This window comes from Xiphophorus maculatus, chromosome 14, assembly GCF_002775205.1.
Source record: "Xiphophorus maculatus strain JP 163 A chromosome 14, X_maculatus-5.0-male, whole genome shotgun sequence".
Taxonomy (NCBI): domain Eukaryota; kingdom Metazoa; phylum Chordata; class Actinopteri; order Cyprinodontiformes; family Poeciliidae; genus Xiphophorus; species Xiphophorus maculatus.
This window is the reverse complement of record NC_036456.1, coordinates 15,031,961-15,045,296: the sequence shown is the minus strand read 5'-3', so window position 1 is coordinate 15,045,296 and position 13,336 is coordinate 15,031,961.

Sequence of the window (13,336 nt, the reverse complement as noted above, 5' to 3'; positions counted from 1 at the left end):
CACAAATAAAGATAAGTCATGTGTCAGTCTGGGCAAAGCACGCTTACTAATGTTAGCAATCTCTATAATTTTTTTTTTTTCCTGACCCTCACCTTTGAGATCAATTTGGGAAGTACCTTTTATCATGGTTCAGATTTCATAGTGAGGGGCACTGAACTTGGTCTTGGATTAGGTGGTCTTGACTCCAACAGTAGATATTAATTTCTTAATTAATATCTACTGTTGAATAGATATTAAATAAGGAATTAATATCTATTCAAGTCATCATAATTTCAAGTAATTTCAGACTTGAAATGAAACTCTTTCCGAGTTGCTGCAATATAAACTTCACTTTTTTTGTTATGTCTAAAGCTAATCAATATGCAGTACAGAAGATTTACAAATTTGCAGCCTGCAGTCCCTGTAGATAAGTCAAAATTACAATTCAAGAGACTTGAAATGAAAAAGTAAAACACCTTTCCTTGGTCAAGCAATTAAGTTAAAGAAATTCAACCAGAAATATTTGTAATATTCTGTCCTTAATCAGCCTCTCTTAGAAAAAAGTAACTCAATATATTTTCTTAAAAATTGAAAGAGGCCAGCAGCGTTGGTGTGATTAATTCAATTCTGAATTGCCCGTTTCTGGCTGCAAGAGGACTTCAGCACGATTCATTTTTGTAAATTTAAATCTTCTTTTGCAAAAGTGAACGGAAAAACACAAAAAAACAGAAAGCAAACGTTAAATCAGTTTTAAAGCCACTGAGATATTCCATCACTTTCTGGCCCTAGCGGTTTACAGTGCTACAGAATCACATATGCAAACATTCGTAGTCAAAGTTGTTTTAAAGTCAAATGGATTGCAGGAGAAACCCAAGAAGCACTCTGTTTCTTACTCCGAGGATTAGGTAATGTGTAGAACAAAAGAGATATGAATAATTTATTGCCACTCAAATGCAGTGCAGTCATAGACATACAAGTGTTGGTTTCCGTTTCTGTGTGTGAGCCCTAAACACTTTCTACCGAGATAAAGCAGAGACCCTTTTAAGGTGAGTAATTTGTCTTCAAAACACATAAAAGCCTTACTTGTGTTTCATAAAGAAAATTCTATTTATTTCTTTTTTTGGAAAATGGCTGCCTTCTGGTGCTGGGAAAAAAGAAATCTTTAAACACTTACAGATTACTTCTATTTTTACTTACTTGCGGTCCACTTTTAATATCAGACAAAAATAACAAGTAAATATGAAATGGTGTTTTCAAATGATTTTATTTGTTAGAGAAGAAAATCAACTAAACAATATGAAACCTAATTACTTTGTCTACCATTTTTGGCAGCAGCAACTGTCCTCAGGTGTTTACAGTAATCAGTGGAGGAATTTTGACCAATCTTTCTTTGAAGTCTGTCAAAACTTTTCAGAGCATTAACAATGTGATAATAGTAACTTTGTAGGAGTTTTATTGGACTCATAGGTGGATTTACTGAATTAATGTAATTCTTTCAGTAATTACGGAAAATTTGAATTCATTGTGACACAATCATGTTTTATCATTTTTGACTGTCAGTAAGATTTTTTTGAAATCCTGTGTTTGTTTTATACCGGACGTTATGAAATCTACAACATCCAAAAGATTCTTAATTTCTCGGGTTCTTAGAAAATTTAGGGATCATCAAGACGATTTTTTGACAAATGTAAAATGGCCTTTGTATTCTTTTTGCTCTATAGTGGTTTGGATATCATATCTCTCCCACAACTCCCAGTTTCTGCCCAACTGTTTCTATTGTTAATCACATAAGCTGACCTTAATTGAGGTAACTAAGGCCTTCGGTGCCTTATATGTTCTCAGTTTCTTGTGACCTCCTGGCTGAGTCGTTGATGTGCCCAATTATGGATAATATCTCTCATATAAGGGAATACTTTATTCAACAGGTTTGGCAGTGAATCATTTTGAAGGTAGCTAGTGAAATCCAATTCATTTTCTGAGAAATGCTAACAGCATACTGATGATTTAATAAAGGTGTTACAATTAGTTTTTAACAACAGTAGTTTGATCTGGATAGATTTGTTTCTGCAGAAAAACAGTTAAGACAACATTTAAAAGCTGAATTTTATACTCAGTCTGGTTGTATTTGTTTGAAAATAAATCTAATTTGATAACATGAAACATGGGGTTGCACAGTGGTGCAGATGGTAGTGCTGTTGACTTACAGCAAGAAGATCCTGGGGTCTTTCCGCATTGAGTTTACATATTCTCCCTATGCACACATGGGAGGGTACTTTGGCTTCCTTCCCTAGTCCCAAGACATGACTGTTAATCTGTCTGTCTCCAGGTTGTCCTAAGGTTTCAGTGTGTGTGTGTGTGTGTGCAGTCGTGTTTTCCTGTGTGTTGCCATCTGAAGGACTGGTGACCTGTCCAAGGCATTCCCCACCTCTCACCCAATGACCACAGGCAGTAGCCACCAATAGACCCTGCAGTCATGTGCTGATTAAGACAATGGATGGATGGATACGAAACATTGAAATGTGACTTCTATAAAGTTATCTTCCTCTCTGTACTATGCATTCTCAAATAGCAATAACAAAAAGAAATTTTGACACTATTTTCACTTGAGCTTGCTCAGCTTTGTTGAATCCAAAAAAGAAAAAAAAATCAAGTTCCACATGATATAAATTGAGTAAATTTGAACAACAAAACAAAAAACACTTTAACTTGCAGTAAAAAACCCCAGCTATATTAGGATTAAGATTGTAGTTGCACACTGAGCCACTTTGAGACTTCATGTTTTTTTTTTTTTCTTGAAGCAGCATTGTAATGGGGACTTCATCTCTTTGCTTTTGGGGCTATTCTATAAAAAGGTGCCAGTGTCTGAGGTCCCAGTGGTACCTATTACGGCAACCTAGTAGTCATTAATCACAGGCGAGTAAGCATTTCAACGCAGTGTCCGCCTAGAGTTTCCAATAGTCATTCATTAACAGTTCCCACTGCCATCTCTTTTCTTAGCATCTGCCCCCTCCTTCTCAACACTCCCACCTGGACCCTACGGAGTTGGTCGTTTTCTTGCTGACATACCTGCTTTTCTTTTTGCCTGCGTTATGTATAAACTGTACAAGTAGATGTACCGGGAGATATCTTAAGATAACCTTTGCAGAACTTCTTTTTTGTTTATTCTTTTAAATGACACGTTTACGCCAATGTGCTTCATTGCCCCAAACGTCCCAGCTTTTTATAGCATTTATCTTTTATTAAGACTGTACAAATATGCAGGAGATACTGTGTCTCGCAAAAGAATCCATGCCCCCTTTCACATTTTGTCATGTTACAGCCACAAACTTATGTTTATTTTATTTTTTGTTTTATTTTCAAGAAAGACCGAGTCAAAATAGAGTTTAACTGTGAAGAACAGAAAAATAATCCATTTTAATTCCTCTCTACTCTAACCACCCATAAAAAAAATCAATTACAAACCACCTGCATCAGACACTAAAAAAGTCTGCGAGGAGAATATTAACAGTTCTCATTTAAGAAGCATGTGGTCACTCTGTAGGACCTACAGAGAACCACACCTCGTGTAGGACTATCTGTTGGCAGGAAAACTTTGTATGTTGTTCTTCACAAATCCATCCATCCATTTCCTGTTCACCCTTTGTCCCTAATGGGGTCGGGAGGGTTGCTGGTGCCTATCTCCAGCTACGTTCCAGGCGGGAGGCGGGGTACACCCTGGACAGGTCGCCAGTCTGTCGCAGGGCAAACAACCATACAGGACAAACAACCATTCACACACACACACCCCTAGGGAGAATTTAGATAGACCAATTAACCTAACAGTCATGTTTTTGGACTGTGGGAGGAAGCCGGAGTACCCGGAGAGAACCCACGCATGCACAGGGAGAACATGCAAACTCCATGCAGAAAGACCCCGGCCGGGAATCGAACCCAGGACCTTCTTGCTGCAAGGCAACAGTGCTACCAACTGCGCCACTGTGCAGCCCTCTTCACAAATCTAGTTTGTGAAATAGAGGCAATGAAAAAAGTCACTATTTAAAGAAAGCATTAAAAATTACATTTTACCTTAAAGGGCCACTATATACATACTATAAAAGGTGCCATTTTATAGAACAACCAACTACGTTACCTTTAGTTCTCACAAAAATGCTGTAAATATTAGACATAACTTTCACTTCACAATTTGATGCTTTGAAATTGAGCCTCTGTTTGTTTTTAAGGAGCTAATCCTCTTCCCGACAACAACCTCATGACAACAACGTTCGTCCATTATCCCATTTACAGTCATTCATAGGAGCGCTTGTGTGAGAAGTAGTTCAGACTGAGCAGTTCCACCAAATGTTTGCTAACTGTTGCTGTTGCTGGTCTGATGGAGCCTCACTGAAGGGGTCCTCAGTGAAGCTGGAGCTCCAAGGAGGAGGTTTGTGACAAAAGACCAAGCTATGTAGGAGCAAACGTTCAGGTTCTAGCAGAGATTCATGCATTTCACAATTTTACTTGAAGTAAGGTTAAAAAAAAAATTAGATTTTACATAACACATCCCTTTGAGCAAGGTAGAGGACACAGAAAATATGTTGAAAACACTGAATAAAAATCCAGCCAAAATTGTTTCTGAAAATCTGTGGCAAGACTCAAAAAATTGTTGCTCACAGAATTCCCTCATCCAATCTGAAAGAGTTTGAGCTATTTGACAAAAAAAAAGAAAAGAAAGTCCTATGCTTGTAGATATCCAAATTTATCTGGTGTGCCCAGACATGTCACAAAAGATTAGGTGAGATCATTCCACATTCCCATTAATAAACTAATTGAATAATACATAATTAAAGCATAAAGGTTTTGTCACTCTGAGTAACTAAGTGGTGCAAGGCCAAAAATCTAAAGGCATAAAATTAACTGTATTCATTTCTCTCCTACAGGAGTGGTAATTACGATTGGTATGACAAAGAGTAAGAAAGATCATGATTCATGTTTTCTTTTACAGTAATACATTTGCATCAATTCAAATGTGATTAAAACTGAAAAAGCAATGATTCATGTGTCTATTAAATCTGTGATGATTGCAAATGCATATGCGTACTTATGAGAGGAAGGTTAATTATGTACCAGAAGTGAAACAAGTCAGAGAGAGAGTGGAAGAAAGGCCTTGGAGAGCTAACAGGATGGATCTTGTCGACATGAGGTGCAGACACAGGATAAGCTGTCTCACCAAACGCACCAATCAAAAAAAAAAAATGCAGCAAGCATCAGTGGACAATAGAATGGCCAGAGGGCTGATCCTAGCTGCTCCATGGGGGAATAAAAAAAGAATGTAGTCAGAGCAGAAGTTGGAGAAATCCTCCAAGCAGACATCGAGGCCAAAGATCAGGACGATAGTCGGTCAAAGACGATGTTGCCTTGCGTATGAGATCCAACCCCAGAAATCCATGGTGTTCAAGACTTTTAGTCAAAGGTGCAGAAAAAGTTTGAGCTGAAGCTCCAGTTCCACCCAAGAATATTTACGAACCCTTCATTTCCAGAAGATCTGGTCTGACTGAGGTACGGAAAGCCTGATCCATCTTCTAAAAGCCTCCACTTATAATTGGGGAAAAATAAGTTTGGTTAGATGCATTTATTTTTTCTTATTTGAATATTCTATGCTACTAATTGAAGTCTAAGGCGTTCTAGTTAAAGAACCACACAATTGTACAGGAGTCTGGATATTCAATGATGTGTCACTGTAGTCTGAAGTTTTTGAATAGTAGTAAAATATAGTCTTAGTACAAGGTTCTTCTCCTTCACAGTAATGCGCAACTTTTTGTTGGCCTATCCCATCACATGAAATTCTAATGAAATGGTTTTAGTTTGTAGTTTTAACAAATGTGAACAAGTTCAAAGACTGTGTCGACTTTTGTAATATACTGCAGCACAAAACTGGCAGGTTGTTACAAAAGCACCAGGAAGAAAGGAACAAGCCTGTTTCTGACCAGTTAACTTCCTTATTTCAGAACAAGGACAAAGCAATGCTTCTTCCATCCATTAAAACATTTGTGTTCATTTCGTGTGTGCTGATGTTTTATTCCATCACATGTGGGAAAATAATCTATCAAACGCCATGAAACAGAGTGGCCAGTAGGGAAATTATACCCATTATTAATGGTCTCCAAGATCTCCCAAAGGGCTTTCCATTATAATTATCGACTTTTCCCCTTCTTGTCCTGACCATTGTTTTAAATCAGAGCAAGGTCAGCTTTTGGTCCAAAAAAAAAATAAAATAGAAAACTAAATCTTAAAAAAGAAGGATGTCCTGCTTCCTCAGATACCTCACCATCAGGAATGTTTTGTTCCATCAAACATATAGTAGCAACTATTTCCGGTTGCGATTCAGGTTCAAACTTTGTCTTCTGTTACAAATTAAGACTTAATTGAAATGATCTCTTCTTGACCAGGGAAGCCTAAGAAGATTTAAAAACATCATGAAACTCTTTTACTAACAAAACTAAAATGACAAAGAAGCTGGCATACACAATGAGCAAAACGTTAGGGACAAATAGCCAAGAGGCCAGCTGCTGTTGATTCAAAGCAGAGGATTTAAAATGATAGAAAGGAAGTTTGAAATCTTAATTCCATAAACTACTGACTTGTTCTGACTTTATTATACAATTTTTGGGACTCATACTTCCCTCAGGCATCAAGGGGACAGGAAACTGCTTCCCTCAAATTTAGTTTCAGGCCTGTTGACATCCCAGAGTTGTGCTTTAGGGCACCTCCTCCTCAGAGCAACAACAAGGGAACAAGGCATAGGATGCTTGTCTAGTCTACCAGAGTCTTGAACTATTGAACTAGCAGGTAACATAGCATTCATTGACTTATTTTGTGTCTTCATCCAGAAACATTTGACATTATGTAAGCTGCTTTTTTAGGTTGAACTGTTCAACTTAACGAACTGTCCAGAGTCTACCCCACCTCTCCAAACAATAGGCGCCCTAAACAATAAACATGATAATGGATGGATGTTAAACTTAACCTATACTTCAGTCAAGCTGAAGTTTAGTCAAATGTTCACACCTTATTATGCAGATCATTTCCATCAGTTCTCAGCAGGAATTTATGTAATTTCCCATCATAAAGCATTGAGTAATTGCTGAATTTAAATAGTTCTACAGTTTTGCCACAGGTTCTTTATTTATTTTTGGTCTTATGGTGAATGAACTCTGAGCAGCATTCTGACCTGCTGATTGTTTATTTTTTTCAGTCATTTTCTTGCCCACCATTTCACCTTTTTTAACTATCAGTCACCTATAGAGCTGATTAGTAGATAAGCCTGGAAATCCCACCTCCTCAGACCACATCATGTTGTGTACAAAAGGACATACACCCACAGATTTGGATTTTTGCTCTGCAGAGGTCTAAACAAGATGACTGGTAATATTTTGTTGTCTGCTCCTGAGATAAGTCTGAATCATTAAGTGACAGGAAAGAGAGAATAAGACAGAGCAGCTTCAGGTGCTTGACACAGATAGCTGTATTCAGCTAGCATACAGTGACCTGAACATGAAGCCCTTGAACAAACGACATTTCTTGTGAAGCAGGCCTTCAGTGAATACAAATTCCACTGAATTTCTGTTGTGACAGAATCAATTTATGCCATTAAAACAGCCTAATTCCTAGTAAAGCTACACTTAACATGTACATATGCTGGCCCAAATTAACATTATTATCAAAATAGAAAAAAAAAAAAACAACCTCAAACTCTTTAAGATTGTTTTAACTTTCAAGCTTCTACATGGAGAGATCTAAAATAAATACCCTCGTGGGCACACAGAGAATGGCAGAGCCATTAGTCATATCATGTAAGAAAATGAATAGGCCAAAGTCTACCATAATGTGCTGCATGAGTAATGCAGGGTCTTGGCTGCTGGTATGTTTCAGAACAGAAGCTAGCAATGCTTGCCAATTCCACGATAAATATCAGATATTTTGGCAGCACACTTTAGAAAGTGAGCTTCGTGACGGAGAGGAAATTGCCATAGGCCTGCTGCATTGCTAGAGACATAGCAGGAACAGCTGGTGGCCTTTTCCAAGATAATCCAGCTCTTGATATTTCTGGGATTTCTTGCTGGTGGTAAAAGTCTGTGCCATCCATAGTTCTTCTTTCTTCAATTTGGGCAGATAGCTTCATTTTATGCAGAAAGTTTACTTATATAAACATGCATGCATACCACATTCAATACATGTAAGAATTGAGATACATAAGTACACAATGTATCTCAACCGATGTACCGTTACGGTGCATAATAATGATGCCTGCCACACCGGTCTGTTGTTTGAAATGTCACTCTGCTGCATCTTGTAGGCCTCTCCATCTGGAAGGAATCTGAAGCTTACTGACTGAAGTTGCACTAAGGAAAACGGATTGTTTAGTCAGGGCTAACAGGAAAAAAATGTGAGAAGATCTATTCTGTCTTTCTCTATTTAGTATTTTGAAGTGAATGTGTTTCCAGCCCCTTTGGAAGGTTCCCAAAGAAGTTTGATGACTGAAGACATGATCTCTTTGTGTGTGTTATACAGAGAAAGCTTTTTTTTATTTATTTATTTCTTTTACCCCCAACTGTTGTTTTTGGAAAGAAGTGTCAAAAAAGTGTTTCAATCTCTGCTGCAAATTTGATAAAAGTACTAGTATGAAAGGTGCACGCACTTGTTTTGCGATCATTCAGGTCTGCGTGAGAATTTCACGAGTTATGCTACTCAGAAAAAACAACTTCCATTTTTCTGCTTGGAAGTGTGAATGTGCAAAATGTCGGCAACACTCAACACAAGCAGATGGATTTCTCAGCTGAATACTGCTGTTATTAAATTATATCAGCTCAGTGAGTTGCGAGGTGCATGGCCTAATTACAATTCTTTTGAAAAATATTGCCGTTGTTCTCAGCTCATGCAAAATGGAAGATGGTGTTGGGAATAAATTTGTTCCCTGAACTATAAAGACATTGGAATAGAAAAAGCATGTCAGCAAAACTTTGAAATTTTTGGACTCTAGTGGATGTGTAGATTCAATTGTCTAGTGAAACTAATACCTCTAACCTGAAATGCAAAGAGCAACACCACTGATGCTATCTTATGTTAAACGTGACTGTTTCATATATTACCTATAGAGGTTGCTCTTAAAATGCAGGCTTACTGGAGGTTTTACACCTTCAACAAGCAGAATGGGTCCCTTTGAAACTAGCCTTAATACTTTCCTTTTTGATTAAGTTTATAGGTCTGGTGGCTAAAGTCATTCTTGTGGTTAGGCTAGGCTAGGAAGGGCCTAACAACCAATTTTCCTCACTAGCTCACATTCTTCATTTCTGCATCACTTGTATTTTTGATGCCATCGCCTTTGCTGAAATTAATTATGCTGCTGCTTGTTTTTCCCTCCCGTAGAAAATCCCGGTCCTTCCATGTTTGGCTGTGTTTCTTTCCCAGAGCGAGTCATTCACGGGAGCTATTGTTGCTATCCACTTTTCATTTTTTGATGGCATTGCTGGTGCATTGTTTCAGTGTTAGCTGTGTCACAGCCACTCACACAGATGGCATTGCTATTGTTGTGTTCTTATCTTTCTCCTCAGAAAAATAAAAGTAGCTGTATGTATCTTTTAGCTTTGTCTCTTTTCTTGATGGAGTTGACACAAAGCTTTAGCCTCCATTAACTGCATGTGCCTTCATTGCCGTTTTATCTTTAGAAAGTAGTGTGTCTTTGTTTTTCCTGCTGGAGTTATTGGTTGACATATTACTGCTTTTAACTTTGCAATGATTGAATAACTACTTAATGTGGTGCCTGTGTCGTTCCTGGATGGGTCTTTGAGCTGTTGCTGCCATTTTTGTTTTAAGTTTTTTCTTTCTTACACAAGTACATGTGGCTCAGGGATGCAGTGTTTAACTGTTTTTCATACGATGATCCATTGTCACAACAATTTTTGTCATTTATTGAGAGGTATACTGGGTAAAGTGCTTTAATGTTTAATGTCTTGTACTTCTTAGAAAACGTTTTATCAACTGGGATTGAAAAAATTTCAAAACTTGACTGCATTGTATCGTAATTCAGATTAAATCAGATATGAATCCGACTATAAAATTGTATCAAAATTAACTTATTTTAAAAAATTAATTTGGTTGTGTATCTTTTGATATAATTTTAACCCGTTTGTCTTGTGAGATGCCTTAAGATTATATTTGTTGTGCTATATAAAGTAACTGAATTGAACTGAAACGGAATTAATGCTAGTTACATCTCTGTGTTGCTAATGCTCTTAACCCTCACGTTCTACACGCTGAGAACCTCATCAGATATGGTCTCTATCCCTGATGGTTTTCTACATCAGCACCGAGGAAGTGTGCAGCAATTTGTACGTCCTCTATCTTTGCACGAAATGCTCCAAAACCCTGTTTTCTGTGTAAAGATAAGGCCAGGATAATATGTTTCTCTTGTCAGTTCCTGGAATTACTTGATTTTCTCTACCTCCTTCTTTCCTCCCCAACTGTAGTTTGGGATTTTCTAGATGGAATTTGGTATCTGACTGTAATTAATGAGCCGCGGTGAGATGTCCTTTATCAACCTTGCTGGCTCCTATCTGGATGTTTGGCAAAAAACAGACATTATGATGCCATAAGACTACTTTCATGTAGACAATAGACCACAGATTATAAACTACAAGGTCTCAAAGACATTAAAAGAAGGAAATATTTACAGCAGGTTTCATGAACACGTTTATGAGTAGAATAGAAATGTATTTGTCTCACTGTAGGAAGATTCAAGTGTCACAGCAGCATTGGGGTATGTATCTTCACACAAAGATCAAAACGTCTTCTCAAAAATTCTAAAGAACAATAATAATATTAATCTGTAGAGTACGAACAAGATTATAACACAAATTCTGTGCTGTTTCCAGAGCTACAATAGGATAATAGTGTAGGAAAACTTAAAAATAAATTACATAATGTGCGCATGTGTTTTATGGCCTTGTGATCACATTTCAATGTGATTTCAATGTGAAATATGAAATCAAATTGGGTTGGAAATCAGAGCAGACTCAGGTGGATTAACTTAGTTTAGAAGTAACACTTCTGGCCAGTATAAGTGATTAATGCAGAAGGATGCTCGTTTTTAAACTATTTTGGGGGGCAAGATTTTCACCAGCAACGTAGATCTTCCCTCAAATGGGAAATGTTTTATGCAACACAATAATTTGCCTTTTATTGGCCACAGTTTATTTAGCTTTCACTTAATTTCAAATTTGACCACACATATTCAGTGACTTTCTCTCAAAAGTAGTTATGGGCACTAGTTCCTTTTATTTCGCAAAATAAAGCAAGAGTATTGGAAGAAAGAGTGACTTATACCCTGCTCTTGATGTTGAAAATATGCAAAAAAAAAAAGCCTATATACTTTCTGGAAAGAAACTTACAGTAATTTATTACAAAAATGTATATTCACAAACTTACATTGCTATTGGAACTTAATGATCTAATTGAAGGGTCAATAATTCTCTTAATGGTAACAATAACTATGTACTGTATATGTTGATGAATAATTAAATGAAGAAATAATACAAACATGAGTTGATTTTTCCTGGGAAGGAATGCTCAGATTACCATTATGTGATTCAATATTTAACTTACTTAAATGTCACTCTCTTTGAAATGTAAAGTCAGGATTTCTACACTTAATCTGAGGTCTGAATAACCCAACTAAAAGCCTGATGGAAATTTTGAAAAAATGTAGAAATATGAACTCAAACAGAAGAAGGCCTTTGAAATCCAGTAGGTTCCGATGCCAAAAACCGGCCTCAGATTATGCATGGCTGCTTACCGTACTTTCTCTGTACCATCCTGGGTTTCTGCTGTTGTAAGTTGTAGGCCTTTTCTTCTTCTTCTCTCTCAGCTGGAGGGAGTGTCAGTCTTGGCTCCAAAAGCTACTCTGTCTGCCCAGGGAGGTCACTCTGAAGTTTAGGGGGTGTTTTTCTTTGATACAGTCTGGACATCTTGACGGTTCCTCTCTTTAAATAGCAATCTTGCACAATAGGTTTTGGCTTCTGCACTGAGGCAAAAAAACAACAACAACAACAACAAAAGAAAAGGCTTGGTGAAACATTTGGCAGGACAAAAAGTTAAGGTGACAGTTCAAGCACATAGTGGAAAGGTGATAGAAGACCATTTATAACTGTGATAACCAACTATTGCATTACGTTCATGTTGTGAAATACACTTATCCCTGACTTTATTAAGTACATAAGTCATGCCAGTAAGATTAAAGCATTATACACAATTATTGTCTGTCAGTTGGTATTAAGGCCGGCTTTACTATAAAAAGTTGCTAGAGTTGTTTGTGAGGAAAGGGGAAAGGAATTATCTGGGAGGTGGAGTAAAGTTTTCTATTAACCACAGCGGCCATATTAGATTTTGACATCTGGGTGAGTAAGAAATGTTCTACTTTCCCGTTCAGAATTCCAACTTCAGGGGACTTCTCTTTAAATTTTCAACCTTTGAGAACTCATATTGACAAAACAATTAATCAGGGCAAAATAACTATTTTTATTTTATTACATAATAAAACCTACAGATGGAAACCCGTCATACCGAAATATCTTCCAGCATGATGGCGCTTAAAAGACCCAATACTAGAGTGCAGAATCAGAGTACGTCCTTTATTGAATCACTTCCTAAGTCTTTCACTTTTGGGCTACATGTCAGATTGCTTCCGATGTGTTTTCCTTCGACGTTGTCATTGTGACCCAGTCCCTCACGCTTCACTTTCTGAAACTTGTTTCTCCACCACTCTCACCTCTTCAATTGTCTCTTCTTTTTAATGAACTCTTCTCTGTCTCATTTTTCTTGTGTTCTGTTGTATTTTTTTATTTATTTCCCATTTCCCTCTCTGTATAAATTTTAATGTCCTGCATAGAGTGTTTTCTTTTCCGGATTATATTTTTATCAATAAATCTGGAAAATAAAATGCATCTCCAAGATAAGCCAAGATATTGTTCCTGACAAACAGAATGCTCTGCAACACAATTCCTTTTTTTGTTTAACTTTACCCAGTGCAGTTCAAGTTGATTTTAAGTTTGCCAAGTCTTTGCAATCTATTGCATCAATGAAGTTCCAATTATTTTATGATGCATTATTTGCACATAAATGTACAGTTACTGTATACAAAAAACACAGAATTTAAAAAAAAAAAAGAAGACATCTTGAACAACAGTCACATTAAACCTCAGGTAACAATTAGCATGCATTGTTGCCGTCGCATTAGAGAAACACCCTGGAATCTGTCAAAGCGGCTTTCTAATGACTGCTCTCCCTGCCGTGTTTGATGAGTAACTTGTCACTCAGCCATCAACTG